This window comes from Mauremys reevesii, linkage group 6 (genome assembly GCF_016161935.1).
Source record: "Mauremys reevesii isolate NIE-2019 linkage group 6, ASM1616193v1, whole genome shotgun sequence".
Taxonomy (NCBI): domain Eukaryota; kingdom Metazoa; phylum Chordata; order Testudines; family Geoemydidae; genus Mauremys; species Mauremys reevesii.
This window is the reverse complement of record NC_052628.1, coordinates 126,182,968-126,199,530: the sequence shown is the minus strand read 5'-3', so window position 1 is coordinate 126,199,530 and position 16,563 is coordinate 126,182,968. Positions and strand designations below refer to the sequence as shown.

At 51.3% G+C, this 16,563-nt stretch overlaps 1 long non-coding RNA gene across 1 annotated transcript; it reads right to left on the bottom strand.

Annotated features, from left to right (window-relative positions):
• Window positions 1-1,334: 1,334 nt before the first annotated feature.
• On the bottom strand, window positions 1,335-2,262 carry LOC120407267. The gene is made up of 3 exons (XR_005599872.1): window positions 1,991-2,262; window positions 1,754-1,826; window positions 1,335-1,364 (listed from the first exon to the last, which is right to left on the bottom strand). It is a non-coding gene; the product is annotated as an uncharacterized LOC120407267 (long non-coding RNA).
• Window positions 2,263-16,563: the final 14,301 nt, after the last annotated feature.

Sequence of the window (16,563 nt, the reverse complement as noted above, 5' to 3'; positions counted from 1 at the left end):
GCTTTCTGTTATTCCCTCTCTCCTTTTCTCCTGCCTGCCTGTTATGTCTCTTATGCCCCCTTCCTCCAGCACAGCACTCCACCATCTCTGTGCATCTCCAGCAGAGAGAAAACATATGCACCAGCACCAGACAATTTTCTACGCTCTGGGTCCTAGTGGTGGCCTGCCACAGTTTGGCACCTGCGACAGCCGCCTCAGTTCACCTCATGGTAAGGCCAGCCCTGTCCTGTTGGCACAGAGAACCTAACTCCCATTGAGGTCAGCCAGGGAGGCTGGATGTGCACATTGCAGGAAATAGACTGTCAGGGCAGCATAATCCACTGAAAAAACTGCAACTTGCTAATTGCAACCCAGGCTCTCCCTGTGTGGCTCTTCGTCCTGCCTCTGTTGGCAGAGCTTTCTGAGACAGCTGCTGCGGCTGTGGCCAGCCAGCGAAGTGCGTTTCCCATCGTCTCTCTTCTGGCTGTGGATGTTTGACTGCAGCAGCCCTGCAGAGGTCCCGGCCTCGCTCTCTAATGTCCATTCTCGCCTTGCTTGCATGGCGCTTCATGGACCATGGAGTAGCCTCAGAAAAACATCCCAGTTGTGGACACAGGCACCGGCACCGATTCCCCAAGCCAAAGTCCCCTTTGCAATCCAGGGAACCAACCTGGGTTGTCTGGAGCGCAGGGTATGGCCCATGGTGACTGCAGACACTGCCCCTGCTGCACAACGACTCCTGGGACCCCTCTAGCCCATCAGCACTCGGCTCTCCCGCATTCTGCTGAGCAGCTGAGATCTGGGGGAACAGAAACCCTTTGTTAGAGACGGAAAATCTCCTCCCAGGAACACTCTGTCAATGGCTGCCAGACGCCATCCCTGTGAAACCCCAAATGTGCAGCCCCTCGGATTCCCACAGGGGAGATCTCAGCTCATTCACTTGTCACCCGTGGCCGCAGTCTCTGACAGGGGGAATGTAGAGGGTTTTTTTGCCAATGGTCCCTTCTACAGCGCCCAGAATGGGAGGAGGTTTGGCCTTGTGATGTGAGGCCCGGGTCTGAGAATCAGGGCTCCTGGGATCTGGGGCTCTGGAATGGGGTGTGGTCTAGTGAGTGGAGCTGGATTTGTTGACAGTGAGTGAGAGGGGCTTGTGCTGAAGGACCCTGGGTCAATCCCCACCAATTCCTGTGATGTCTACATGTGGCCACGATTTTACTTACCTCTCAATGTAGGTTATTTAGCCCATTCCTGGACACACGTGTTACATCTGCTGCTGGCCATCCCTGAGATGTAGGTCCTTCATCCACACAAGGACATGGCACATCAAGGTCAATCCAGCAGCTCTCATCCGGTCTTCACCTCCGCAATGGACGATGAGCTCTAACCTGACCAGAGAAAGACAGGGTGGTGTTCTTCAGGGGAATCTGCAGGTGCTCCTGCATCCCCTACTCCACCTCACACCCCAACACGCTAAGGGTTTTCCAAAGATACCACTAATCTCGGATAAACAAAGCAGCTGAGATGAGGTCAGTGTGGGTGGATTTACTGAGCAGACTGGTTCTAATGGAAGACCAGATTTTTCCCCTGCTCTAGGGAGATTCCCATAGGAAAAGCCTCTGATGGTTGGGGTGGGGGCAATGCAAACCCTCAGCCTTTTGAATGGCAGGAAATCAGGACTCGGGGAGTTAAGGGGTGTCTCTGTCCTGCTGGAGGGAGCAGACCTGGAGAGCAGGAAGAGCACTAGCGGCATTGTAGGAAAGCCAGTGACTTCTACCTGTGAAGGTGGCTGAATCTTCTGGCAGACATTAGAGTCCCGGATCCGTACACCTCCTTTGGGGATCCTTTTCCTAGGAATAAAATAAGGACATCACACAGAGATTGACATTTGAATCCCAGGGAAAAGGGATGATCTCAGCCAGGCTACGTACCCAGGAACCCGATTTTTGTCCCAAGAGCCACAATTACCCAGATGAGGTTTTCTTCCCCATTTGCTTTCAGGTTATTTACTCACAGTATTCATTTGTTTGCTTTGCCGGGTCCCCACTCTCTGCAGCTCTTCATTGGTTTTCGTAACAATCTTTCAGTTTTTGATTCTCTTTCCTCTTCTTACAGTGTAGCATCTGCTTAGCACTTTTTAAAAAAAAAATCAATTCAAACCAAAATCCTGATCCTACATGGAAGAGGAAGGTTTCTGAGAATTTGGCTGCAGAACTTTAGTGTCTGCATATTTCATTCCCTATTATTTATTCAGGTGCAGGTCTGATGCCATCTGCACCCCCAAGAATGCCCATATGATGCAATGGGGGCCCTTAGAATACCTGTTAAAAGAGAAGAAGAGAGTAGATTAAAAGGTGGGGAAATCAACCAATGCATTAGCACGTCTCTGCATCATTGAAGCACCAGGCATGGGAGCGAAACAGGTTAAAAATCCCCATGGTTCTTTCCCACTAGACAGATGTCCAAAAAGAAAAAGGCTTTCAGCCATTTCCTTACACTCTGACGGGGTGAAATTCAGCCCTGTGCAGACAGCCAGGGCAAGGTCTGTGCATCACATCAGGTTTAAGTGGCACTTCACTGCACAGGTGCTGGGAGACTTCAGTGACACAGTTTTCCTCCTGGATTGGAACAGCCGGCTGGAATCCTGTGAGGTACAGAGCAGAGAGAGGTTAGGGCCACAACATTCACCTCAGAGGCTGAGCTTCTACAGACTTTTGGGATGTTCCCGTCTGAGGAGGAGGATTTTGGCCAGCCCCAGTTCAGAGCTTTCAGTCACTTCAGCCAGTGATTCTCTGGCACAGTTGATCTAAAGCAGCTGAACTTTTCAGGCCTTGCCCCCATCTCCGACCCCCCTTGCACCTCGCATTGCCCTCTAACAGCCCTCTCCCTTCTCTCGATCCCTACCAAGCCCAAATACAGAGCCTAGCCCACGCCCCTCCTCTCTTAGACCCTCTCCTCACACGACCCTCCCCTACCTTTGAGAGGCTGATCCCTGTGCCCTTTACCCAACTCCTGGAGAAATCATGGCTCCTCAGGACAACCTGGAAGTGGCTGGTTCCAACCTCTGTGTGGGGTACGTGGTTTTCCGTCTAAGCATCACTGAGAGCCAGCACGTCTCGATTTCACAGGATGAGTGAAGTCTAGGAAGCGCTGCACTTCTTGAGGACTTCCAACTTTGCCCCATTTATGAATGGCTTCCACCTTATTTGCATCAATGGTAACATCTTCTGGGGAGAGGATGTACCCCCAAAACTCTGTGGAGAGTTGGCTGGAGGTTCCGCTTTTCCAATTCTGTGTTGAGATAGGCGGCGAGTTCTATGGGCCCGTGGAGCCCAGGCCCCACCAATAATCCTAAAGGTGGGCCCAGCTCCAGCAATGTTTGGGCCCCAGGCCCTGTGCTTTGGGGGTCCCCGCGCTGCCATGCCGGGCGCTCTCACTGCAGTGGCAGCTCCCAGGAGAGGCTCCAGCAGCGACTGGGCTCACAGCCCATTGGCCGGGAACCCCAGCCAATGGGAGCTGCCGGGGGTGGTTCCGGAGCTGCCTGGCCACGCCTCCACAGCAGGGAGGGGGAGCGAGCCACCGGCAGCGGCTGAGCCCTGGGCAGAGCAGCAGCAGGCTCTGTGCCTGTCAGACAGACTCAGCCGGTGAGCTGTGGGGGCAGCCAGACACATGGACACAGCCGGGGAGGGGGGTTTGGTGGGGACAAACAGACACAGCCAGGGGGTTGTTGGACAGACAGACACAGCCGGGGGTGGTGGGGCAGCCAGCCAGACACAGCCAGGGGTTGTTGGACAGCCAGACACAGCCGGGGTGGGGGGGGCAGCCAGCCAGACACAGCCGGGGGGTTGTGGGACAGACAGACACAAGGACACAGCCAGGGGTTGTGGGACAGACACACACAGCGGGGACAGGGGGTGGTGGGGGCAGCCAGACAGACACAGCCAGGGGTTGTGGGACAGACAGACACAGCCGGGGTGGTGGGGGCAGCCAGCCAGACACAGCCAGGGGGTTGTGGGACAGACACACACAGCGGGGGTGGGGCAGACACACACAGCCGGGGTGGTGGGGCAGCCGGCCAGACACAGCCGGGGGGTTGTGGGACAGACACACACACGGGGACAGACAGACACAGCCGGGGTGGTGGGACAGACACACACGGGGACAGACAGACACAGCCGGGGGTGGTGGGGACAGACAGACACAAAGATACAGTCGGGGGGCGCGTTGGTGGGGACAAACAGACACAGCTGGGGGGTTGTGGGACAGACACACACAGCCGGGGGTGGTGGGGGCAGCCAGCCAGACACAGCTGGGGGTTGTGGGACAGACAGACACAAGGACACAGCCAGGGGGTTGTGGGACAGACAGACACCAGGACACAGCCAGGGGGGTTGTGAGGACAGACAGATGGACACAGCTGGGGGGTTGTGGGGACAGACAGATGGAGCCATGGGCAGGGAAAGGAGCAGCAATGGGCACCCCGGGGCTGGTATAAAATACACAGGATGGGGGGGGGAAGCTTCCTGAGGGGACTATAGCAACACCCCCCGCAGAGCAGACCCAGGTTGCAGCTGGCTCTGCCCATCACAGCCCCCTGCCCCACAGAGACCCACACAACCCTCTGCCCCCTTGAGAGACTCCCAATGACCCCTGTGCCCCTGTCACTCCTCTCCAGAGAGCCCTCCCCTTTGTGCCAGCCCACTCCCCTCCCCACTGCCTCCCCTCCTCCAAAGCTCCCTACAATCTCCCCCTTTGCCTTCCGCCCCCCAGCCCAGCCCATTCCATTGGTCAGGAGGCTCCCAGTCTAGTGGCTATCAGGGCCCACGGGAGCTGCACCTGAGGCAGGGTGCCTGCCTGCAGATGCAGACCTGCCTGGCTGTGCCTCCACAGCACAGGGAGGGGGAGCCTGAGCCACAGGTGAGCAAGCCCTGGTCATCATCACAGGCCCAGTAATTCTCTGGATATTTAATTTCACTGAGGCAAAATGTGTGCAATTTTATGGGTTGAATGATTGAATGACATAATACCCACCTGCCCGCATTGTCCATCACTAAGTCCAGTAATTTTGTCAAGTGTTTGTTGCACAACATGGTGGTGCCTACCCCTACCTTGTGCTTCAGGGGGTGATGGGGTCCAGGGCAGCCTGTTATAGCCTGTTATAGAACTACCTGATTAGTATTTGGATATGTTGGCTGGCATCTTTTTTTACGTGTTCGCTCCCCCTGATGTTAGAACCTGGCTACACCACTGGGGAGGGGAGCTTCCTAGACCTGTGCAGCTGGGGCTTAGGTGAATTTTGTGGTACTGTGCCCCTCCCCAGCTACCACCCTGCAGTCCCCACTCCTGCACCATGCTGGGCAAGAGGCAGCCCCATCCCCAGTGAGGCTATGGTGAGGGGTGGCAGCAGGGGAGGCCACACATGATGGCAACCTCCCACCTCGGTACCCACCATAGGGGAGGAGAGTGGGCTTTCTGGACCTGAGAGGGACCTAGGAGCATGTGCAGTGAACTGCGGGGGAGAGGAGGGGTCCCTCCCCTGGAGCTTGCTGCTGCCAGGGAGGGTGGAGGGGAGTCCTTTTTGGCCCTAGCCCTGAGGCAGCCTGTCTGCACCCCAAGTTCCTTATCCCCAGCCCTGCCCCAGAGTCCTCACCTGACGGGAAAAACACGCAACTTAAATTTGGTGGTCAGTTTAGAGTATCATAGAATATCAGGGTTGGAAGGAGCCTCAGGAGGTCATCTAGTCCAACCTCATGCTCAAAGCAGGACCAATTCCCAACTAAATCATCCCAGCCAGGGCTTTGTCAAGCTGGGCCTTAAAAACCTCTAAGGAAGGAGATTCCACCACCTCCCTAGGTAACCCATTCCAGTGTTTCACCACCCTCCTAGTGAAAAAGTTTTTCTTAATATCCAACCTCCCGCACTGCAACTTGAGACCATTACTCCTTGTTCTGTCCTCTGCCACCGCTGAGAACAGTCTAGATCCATCCTCTTTGTAACCCCCTATCAGGTAGTTGAAAGCAGCTATCAAATCCTCCCTCATTCTTCTCTTCTGCAGACTAAACCATCCCAGTTCCCTGACAGGAGGTATCAGCCTCTCCTCAGAAGTCATGTGCTCCAGCCCCCTAATCGTTTTTGTTGCCCTCCACTGGATTTTCCAATTTTTCCACATCCTTCTTGCAATGTGGGGCCCAAAACTGCATGTAGTACTCTAGATGAGGCCTCACCAATGTTGAACAGAGGAGAATGATCATGTCCCTCGATCTGCTGGCAATGCCCCTACTTATACAGCCCAAAATGCTGTTAGCCTTCTTGACAAAGGCCAGAGGAGGGAGTGTTAGTGCCTGTGTGGACTTCTGGGAAGTGCATGGGGTGGAAGGGGATGCTGGGATGCTCTGGAACCACTCCTTCAAAGCCAGTCAGGACTCTGGGGGAGCCTCCTCTCTCTGAGCAGACTGTCTCCAGGGCAAGAAGCTTACACCTTCCTGGGTCTGACCTCAGAGCATTCAGCATGCCCTTCCACACCATGCACTTTCTGCAGTGAGTCCGCCCAGGCGGGGTCCTGGGGCAGCCAGAGGTCCCTGCACCCCACCTCCGCAGTCAGATGTGACTCTCAAACCTTCTGTTTTACAGTCTGGCTATTAGATGACGGGAACACAGTTTAAACAGAGCTTGTTGGTACAGAAAACAGAACCCCTCTGTCAGGTCCATCTTGCGGGGTGGGGAGCCCAGAACCAAGTTCTGAGTCTCTCCCCATTTCCCCAGCCAGCTGCAAACTGACACTCCCTCCTCTGGCCTCTGTGTCTCTTCCGGACAAGGAGGCCACCTGATCTCTTTGTCCCCAACACCTTCAGTTGGCATCTTGCAGGGGAAACTGAGGCACCCACACAGTATTCAGAGAAAATATTAAGAACATTCCCACTTCATCACAACAGGTGCAACAAAATATAATACTGTATATTGAAGTAGGCAAGTGCTGCTTCTGACTTTCCACTTTTAATTGACCCTTGTAATCTTGTGGCCTGACGCGTTGTAGCTTCATTTTATATCGGCTTACAGGGCGGGAGTGGGGGGGCACCACCATTTTGGGCCCCACCAAAAATTATACAAACCTGCCGCCTATGACCATGCTGCCAAAACCTCTCCAGGTTTGGATGTGCTGCGCGTGCTGCTCTGAGTTCTCCAAAAAGAGATGTATGTCACCCAAATAGATGACACTGTCCCCAAATACATCACTGATGAAGTGTTGCAAGGTCAGGGGACTGTTAGTTAGCTCAAATAGCATATCAGACCATTAAAATGTCCGTTGTGTGTTTTGAAATCTGTCTTCCATTTGTCCCTTGCCCAAACAAGCATTAGATTGGAAATCCTTGCAGATGAAGTTTGATGAAACCCTTTGCAGATTTCCTGTGAGCCAACAATTGTGGGATTCACAGCAGTGGGTAATGGTTTCAAAAGATCACTTTGTTCAGGAGCTGATTGTCTAAAGAGAGGCATAGCAGAGTCCCACATTTCTTCTTCCCAAAAAGGGCCTGCTCTTAGGACTGGTTTTCATGACTTCTACACAGGGAGATCCACTAATTCTGGTCCCAACAATGCGTAAATACAGGGAAAAGCAACTTTCAGCCAAGGTGGTAGGTCAACAGGGCAATCATAGTCCCGGTCCAGAGGTAACGAGTCCACATTTCTTTCGAAGGAATCCATGTAATCTTGGTATTTATCAGGAATGCCACCATCAATCAAACCCTAACCCCTCCCCTTGACCCTCCCAAGCCCTACCCGTTGACCCCTGAGTCCCTCCCACCTGTCACCGGAAGTCCCGCCCCATGGGGGGGGTTTAACTCCGGGGTCAAAGTGGCCACATGACTGGAAGTAAGGTGTGTCATGTGACCCCTCTAAGAACTCCTCCCACCACTCTCTACCAATCAGGATGGGTTTCATCCCAGAGGGACCACCCTGAGAGGAGATTTGACCAATCAGGGTGAGTTCCGAGGTGGGGTGACCCGTCCAGAAGTGGGTCGTGTGATCCCTCTAAGAACTCCTCCGACTGCCATCTACCAATTAGGATGGGTTGTGACCTGATAGGACTGCCCTAAGAGGAGATTTTGACCAATCAGGGAGAATTCTGGGGCAGGGTGACCCATCCAGAAGTGGGCCATATGACCCCACTAAGAACTCCTCCCAAGGCCCTCTGGCAATCAGGGTGCAGTACCATTACCCCATAAATCCCAGCACCGGACAGACAAGGCCATCTCTTACCAAGGACACATGGTTTAGAAATTGTGGAAAGGCTGCTGAGAGGAAACATGGACTCCTTCACCATCCCCGTGAGAACTTCAGACTCTGTCTTAGCCCTGAGGGTCTTTGACCATCTGCAGAGAAAGCGCTACATCAGCGACAGTGCCGAGGAGGAGGAGGGAGCGACTGAGGGGAGCCCTTCAGCCCAGCCATTGATGGATAAACCCGAACCTGAACCCAAAACCCAACTGCTTGTGAGACACCCCAATGAGCATGGTGGCCTCTCTTTGTCCACCCCCTTAGAGGTGGAATGTGATTGAGGCTGGGGGGGAGTCACCAGTGGCCAAGGTGAACGGAAAAGACGTCACACAGGTAAATGAATGATTAAGAAGCAATCACTTCTTAATGGGTAAGGAACTGGGGTTTGTGTAAAAACAAACAGTGGGGTGCTTACACTGTTTCTGTTCTGAAAATCTCTCAACAGCTCGACAATGCCTTTCTAGACGGCCTGGAAGCCCTGGACAGCGTTGCATCAAGCAGGGAAGATGAACCGGGCCCACCTTGGTTTTGCTCAATGCCGATACAAATTGTTGAAGAGGTCTCTGAGGATGATGGCCATGAGGTGTTTTGGAGGAGGCTTGGCATAGAACTAACTGGGCCAGTGCCACATCGTGAGCATAAAAAAGTCATGCGGACTATTGTACGTGTTGCTGTTTATGCTGCCCTTAAGCACCGCCTGAGGGAAAAGCTTTGTGAAGATTGCAAGGGCCGTGTCATAGATGCGCCAGGCCAACAGCCCCACGACTGAGTGTCTTGGACTTCAGTGGATATAAACCACAAGCTCTGGGGCCTATGTGCTGAGCTGGGTTTGGGAAGCTGATTAAACACCGTGATTGCCAGAGGTTATGCTGTGCAATGTCTGTGCCTAAGCCAAGAACATTTAGCGCAAGGGGGGACCTTGTTCAATGCTGTGAAGTTGAGTGGAGCCCCTGACTGTGTTTTAAAGAAAATAACCTTCTTACAGCTGGAGTGGAAAAATTGGAGGCACCTTCTGGTTCATTTTCTTTAAAACACAGTCAGGGTCTCCACTCACTTGCACAGCATTTCTCCAGTTATGGCAATCATGTGAACAAGGACGTGTGTATCACGAATTGTGGGTTTTTTGCTATAAAACCTGTTGAAAAATCTCTATTCAGGGGTAAGCCAGTTCGCTGGTCCCCGCCCCCCGCATGCTCGTAATAAAGGGGCCTCGTGTGATTCTGATCCAAACACAACGCGGGGTCATTTATCCACGACACGGCCTGATATTGGCCGTCTAGTCTGCACAAAAAGTTACAGATTTCTGCTTAAGGAAAAGACTATTTGTAAGGAATCTAAAAGGATTCAGCTAGAGAATGGTGAGGGGACAAACACGCAATAGAAAACTTGGTAGCTGTAAATTTAAAAATAAACCCTATTGAAAAGGGCTTTGTGACTATCTGTGTTTCTGTTGGAAGGCCTTTGGCCCTTCAATGAGCTAAAAGTGTTAATGAAGCATCTTGGCTTGGTTTCAAGGAGCTGTATGTCTTTTAAATAAAAAATCAATTGTTTGTGAGAACCTAGCGCTTGTGGGTTTTGTGTGTAAAAGTGACCCATTTACAGCAAAAAGCTGAAATGTATGTTGTGGGTGGGGGGAAAATCCTAAGAAATGTGCTTACAGTAAAACAAACAGGCTGTTCAGACCTGTGTTTGAGTACAATACAGTTGACTTATCCTGTTGAACTGAGTGGGTTTAACCCCCCCCTCACTGAATAGCCAGGGTGACTGCGATTACTTACCCTTGTTGCCATAGGGTTAAATTTGAAGGGGGTGGATGGTGAGTTCTGATTAATATGAAATGAAATAAAACCTCAGGAATTTGCAGATGCTATTGGACAGTTTCAATATAACTGCTGGAGCTGGCAGAACTCAATTAGACAGTTTCAATATGACCCCAGGAGTTGGTGGAACACTATTGGACAGATTAAATATGGCCCTGGAGTTGGTCGAACGCTCTGGGTCATTCTTTCTAGAAAACATTCCCACCCCAAACTTTAAGCATGAAAGAAACTTGTTTAAAAAAAAAAACCCAAGCCCCAAGACATTCATTGATATCTGCAAAGGGCCCCCCACTTGGAAATGGGGACTGTTCAATACTCTAAGAAGGCCCCACAGAAACATTTATTTTAACTTACAGAAAAAAGGAAAAAAGAAAAAAAAAGCCCTGTTGTGCAGACAGTTTGGTTCCCCCACCCCAGATCACAACAGGGGGTGCTGCGGGAGGGGTGCCTAAAGTCCTTAAGGATCTATTAGTTCAGAGCTGTGGGGATTAAATTAACCTGCTAGCTACTATGCTGAAGTCTGTTTGAACAATGGGCTAAGATGGTATAAAAACCTCAGGTCTGTTGGAGATAGTTTCTGTTGAAAAGGACATTCTTGAAAGGCTGCTGGACAGCAGACAGAGGTAGGGCTTGCTGGCTTGAACTCTGAAACTATACATTGTATAATGCCACTCTTTGCCCAGGCTGTTTTAGGAAAATAATGGTGCCTATCTTCATTGCAGCGTGATCTGCTTAGCATGGACTCAGTAACTTTAAGCTGCAGTTCACCACCAGGCCAAGGTAAAAACCATTTTAACTATAGTTGTGCTTAATACTGTTTTAAAAAACTTTAAGTATTGCACAGTTTGTATAGGGATTTGGTGGTAATAGTAACTAACATTTTTGCTTGTTTAACCTGAAGGCCCAAACACACATTGGAGGAACAGAATAAGCATGTGCCTGCAACACATGATCCCTTAGTGAAAGGGAACTTTTTTGCAACTGACTTTTAAATGCATGGGGGGGTGGGGGTTATTGAAAAGTATATGGAGGCAAACTTGGTTTAGTGTGTTTCTAAAGCTGCTGATTTGTGTGTGAGAGGGGTCTGGGCAAGGCATAGGTGTAGGGTTTTAAAAGTACTTGGTTTGTTTCAAACCAACAGGGTTTTTTCCTGTGCAAAATGTGGTTTAAAATGGATTTTAAAAGCAGTTTGGTTTTTATTCTGCAAAATGAGATGTATTTTAAAAAAAATGTTTTTGAGGTTTTTGTTGTTTGTTTGTTTGTTTGTTTGTTGTTTTTTGGTTTATGTTTTAAGTGGTAGAAATAAACTCAAAACCTGTGTTTCTCGTACAGCCTGAACTTTGTTTTAAAGCTGTGACTTTTTAAACAGAAAAACACCCTAACGAATATTTAGTTTTTAAGTTTACAAGACGGTTTCATGTGTTTTATAATAATGCTGTTTGCTCCACAGTACGGTGAAAACATGAGAGATCCTTAGAGCAGAGGGAAAACAAGCTCAGAAGAAAAGGGAATGAGACAGCTGAAAGGAAAAATTCACCAGCATCGGTGACTGATGGATGGATGAAGCCCAGTAAATATATTTTGCTTATTGGTTGGGTTGTTCTATGAGGTTTTGTATTTGAAGTGAATACATAGGTGTGGGTGAGAAAGATGGTAAAGTTCAGTTTTGTAAAATGGTTCCCCCCACCCCTCATAGGCATGGGCAACTTTTCTGCTTAGTCCGCACTACAAGGACACCTCCTCCAGAACCGCCAAAGAACCAGGAATCTGCTTTGAGACTTTTAACAATGCAAAACAGCACAAGAGTGCAGATGAAGCATCCGGGCAGTCCAAACCTCATATCCGGCAAACCCAAGGGCAAAACAAGACTCTGGTAAACAATAACTACAATTTCAGTTCCTCAGCGGCCACTGCCACAGCAAACCCTGAGAAAAAACCCACATTCACAAACCTGGAGCATGCGCTCGAGGGGCTCTGAACGTGTGCAGAAACACACACATTCACAAACCCGGAGCATGTGCTCTAGGGGTTGTGAATAAAACACCAAGGACTGACAAACCATTCTCCCAAAACCATAAGCTCGTCACCGCTCCCCTATATTCTAGTATTTGGGAACAGTTTGATGGTTCATTCAGAAAACTGATGGACGCTGTGTCCCCGGAGGGCGGGGGGGCTAAAAGAACGGCATTCTAAAGAGAGTTGGGAAAAATCTGACGCTTCGCTCAGAACACTGGTGACCTCTGTATCCTCAGGGGGCCTAACGACCGACCACAACTCACTTACTGGATGCTGAAATGAGTCTGTTCTTCAAAGAACCGACTGAGCTGAATACTAAAAGGCTAAACCTTACAGCGCTGAGCTTCAAAGGTGCCTAATGTACGTGAAGCCGAGCGATGCGGAGAAAGTGAAAATCAGTCTGTTTCTACCAGAACAGAGACTGAATGTAACTGAAACCCCCCAGAAACACCAAAGACCTCACACTCTGTTGCTCAGCAGGTGCTGGATAACGTGAAGAAGCGTTCTAAGAAAAATGCATTCGTATTGCTAAAGAAGCTGGGCCAGGCTACAAATCTCTCTTCATGGAACGATAAAGGGGCTTTTGTGTTCAAAGGCTCTGTGGTTAATGATTCTAACATGCTCGACTTAGTCAGGGCCGTGACCCAGACGCGCTCTGTTCCTAGCAGACATGGACCTTAAAGATGGGATGTGTTTATGAATGTCATGGCAGAACGCAACGTACCACCTTCCATCATGGGCACTGCGGCCAAGAGAGCTCTATGGAACGTCTCACGACCTCGACCGTCACTTAATCCAGAGGTGAAAGTAAGCCAGTACGGGCCAGTATGGAGTACCAGCCAGAGCCAGTACGCCGTGCCAGACCGCACCGGCTTCCTCAGCGGGGATTTAAAGGGCTCAGAGCTCCGGCAGCTGTAGGGAGCCCAGAGCCCTTTAAATTCCCCTCGCAGCTCCAGGAGCCGGGCTGGGGCTGGGATTTAAAGGGCTCACAGCAGGGGTGAAAGTAACTTCCAGGACTTACCAGTACTGCTGGAATCCTGAGGGGACGTGGCCTCAACCAGAAGAGGTGGGGCCTCAAGATTTAAAGGTCCTGGAGCATCGGCTGTGGCTGGGAGCCCCGGGCCTTTAAATCAACCCTGGGCTCAGGGGCAAATTAAAGGGCCCAGGGCTCAGGCCGGCGCGGAGGCCCGAGCCCTTTAAATTCCCTCTGCAGCTCCGGCAGCCGGATTTCGTGTGTGGATTTAAAGGGCCCGGAGCTCCCACGGCTGCGGGGAGCACCGAGCCCTTTAAATCTGGCCCCTGCCCGGCTGCCAGAGCTGCGGGGGAAAATTAAAGGGCTCTGGGCTCCCTGCAACCACCAGAGCTCTGAGCCGTTCAAATCCCTGCCGAGGAAGCCGGTGCGGTCCTGCACGGCACATTGGCTCTTCCTGGTATGCCGTACTGGACCGTAATGGCTTATTTTCATCTCTGCTTCAGAGATCCCACGGCTGTGGGGAGCCCAGAGCCCTTTAAATACCACTCCCGCAGCTCCGGAAGCCAGGCTGGGGCTGTGAATTAAAGGGCTCAGAGCTCCTGCGGCTACAGGGAGCCAGAGCATTGCCGGGCTGGGGCCGAGATTTGAAGGGCCCAGAGCTCCTTCCGCTACGGGGAGCACCGAGCTCTTTAATTCCCAGCCCCAGCCTGGCTGCCGGAGCTGCGGTGGGAGTGGAGGAGGGATTTAAAGGGCTCTGGGCTCCCCGCAGCCGCCGGAGCTCTTAGCCCTTTAAATCCCCGCCGAGGAAGCCGGTGCGGTCCGGCACAGCGTACTGGCTCTTGCTGCTACGCCGTACTGGCCCGTACTGGCTTACTTTCATCTCTGGCTCAGAACTCCTACGGCTGCGGGGAGCCCAGAGCCCTTTAAATTCCCCCCTCAGCTCCAGGAGCTGGGCTGGGGCCGGGAATTAAAGGGCTCAGAGCTCTGGCGGTTGCTGGGAACCCAGAGCCCATTAAATCTCCCCCCTCCTCCCCCCGCAGCTCCAGCAGCTGGGCTGGGGCCAGGATTTAATGGGCTTAGCACTTCCCGTGGCTGCATAGATCCCAGAGCTCTTTAATTCTGCCCCCCCACCGCAGCTCCAGCACCCACGCTGGGGCAGGGAATTAAAGGGCTGAGAGCTCTCCGCAGCGGTAGGAGCTCCGGGCCCTTTAAATCCTGGTTCCAGCTGGGTAAGGCTCAGGCTCCCCACAGCCATGGGAGCTCTGGGCCCTTTAAATCCACACTCGAACCCGGCTGCCAGAGCTGTGGGGGGAATTTAAAGGCCCTGGGGCTCCCAGCCACAGCTGATGCTCCAGGACCTTTAAATCTTGAGAGGCCCCGCCTCTTCCGGTTGAGGCCACGCCCCCCCAGGACTCCGGCAGTACCGGTAAGTCCTGGAAGTTACTTTCACCCCTGACTTAATCATTCCTTTACCTATGTACACCTTGTGCGCCAGTGACTCCCCCAAGCCGCAATCACATTCCACCTCTAATTACTGGTTAAATTGGAAAAGATGGGGATCGAAATGAAAATCCAGAGGTGGATAAGGAGCTGGTTAAAGGGGAGACTGCAGAGGGTCGTATTGAAGGGTGATCTGTCGGGTTGGAGCGGGGTTACCAGTGGAATTCCTCAAGGTTCGGTTTTGGGTCCGATTTTATTTAATCTATTTATCGCTGACCTCGGAACCAAAAGTAGGAGTGGGCTGATAAAGTTTGCGGATGACACCAAGTTGGGAGGTATTGCCAATTCGGAGAAGGATTGGGATATCCTCCAGGGAGATTTGGATGACCTTGTAAACTGGAGTATTAGTAACAGGATGAAATTCAATAATGAGAAGTGTAAGGTTATGCATTTAGGGATGACTAACAAGAATTTTAGTTATAAGCTGGGGATGCACCAGTTGGAAGTAATGGAGGAGGAGAAGGACCTAGGAGTCCTGGTTGATCGCAGGATGACTTTGAGTAGGCAATGTGATGTGGCCGTTAAAAAAGCTAATGCAGTCTTGGGATGCATTAGGCGAGGTATTTCTAGTAGAGATAAGGAGGTGCTAGTCCCGTTATATAAGGCGTCGGTGAGACCTCATTTGGAGTATTGTGTGCAGTTTTGGTCTCCCATGTTTAAGAAGGATGAATTCAAACTGGAACAGGTACAAAGAAGGGCCACTAGAATGATCCGAGGAATGGAAAGCCTGTCGTATGAAAGGAGACTTGAGGAGCTCGGTTTGTTTTCCTTAACCAAAAGAAGGATAAGAGGAGATATGATTGCACTCTTTAAATATATCAGAGGGATAAATACCAGGGAAGGAGAGGAATTATTTCAGCTTAGTGCTAATGTGGACATGAGGACAAACGGATATAAATTGTCAGTCAGGAAATTTAGGCTTGAAATTAGACAAAGGTTTCTAACCATCAGAGGAGTGCAATTCTGGAACAGCCTACCGAGAGAAACAGTGGGAGCGAAGGACCTCCATGACTTTAAGATTAAGCTGGATAAGTTTATGGAGGGGATGGTATGATAGGATAACGGGTTTAGTCAATAGGTCAATAACGTGCCACACTGGTAATTAGTACAAAGGGTCAATGTTGGGATATTGTTAGCCTTTTCCAGAGGGTCTGGCTGGAGAGTCTTGCCCACATGCTCGGGGTTCAGCTGATCGCCATATTTGGGGTCGGGAAGGAATTTTCCTCCAGGGTAGATTGGCAGTGGTCCTGGAGGTTTTTCGCCTTCCTCCGAAGCATGGGGCAGGGGTCGCTTGCTGGTGGATTATCTGCTACTTGAAGTCTTTAAATCATGATTTGGAGCATTCAACAGCAGAGTCAAGGGAGAGAATTAGTTCAGGAGTGGGTGGATCGGCTTATGTGGCCTGCATCTTGCAGGAGGTCAGACTAGATGATCATAATGGTCCCTTCTGATCTTGAATTCTGTGATTCTATGATTCTAAGGGGGTGGACAAAGAGAGGCCACCATGCTCATTGGGGTGTCTCACAAGCAGTTGGGTTTTGGGTTCGGGTTCCAGCGTATCCATCAACGGCTGAGCCAAAGGGCTCCCCTCGGTCGCTCCCTCCTCCTCCTCGGCACTGTCGCTGATGTAGCGCTTTCTCCGCAGATGGTCAAAGACCCTCGGGGCGAAGACAGAGTCCAAAGTTCTCATGGGGGTGGTGAAGGAGTCCAGGTTTCCTCTCAGCAGCCTTCCCACGATTTCTAAACCATGTGTCCTTGGTAAGAGATGGCTTCGTCTGTCCAGCACTGGGACTTATGAGGTGATGGTGCTGCACTCTGATTGGCAGAGGGCCCTGGGAGGAGTTCTTAGTGGGGTCAAACAGCCCACTCCTGGACGGGTCACTCTGCCCCAGAACTCACCCTGATTGGTCAGAATCTCCTCTTGGGGTGGTCCTGTCAGGACAAAACCGATCCTAATTGGTCGAGGGCAGTGAGAGGAGTTCCTAGAGGGGTCACAAGACCCAC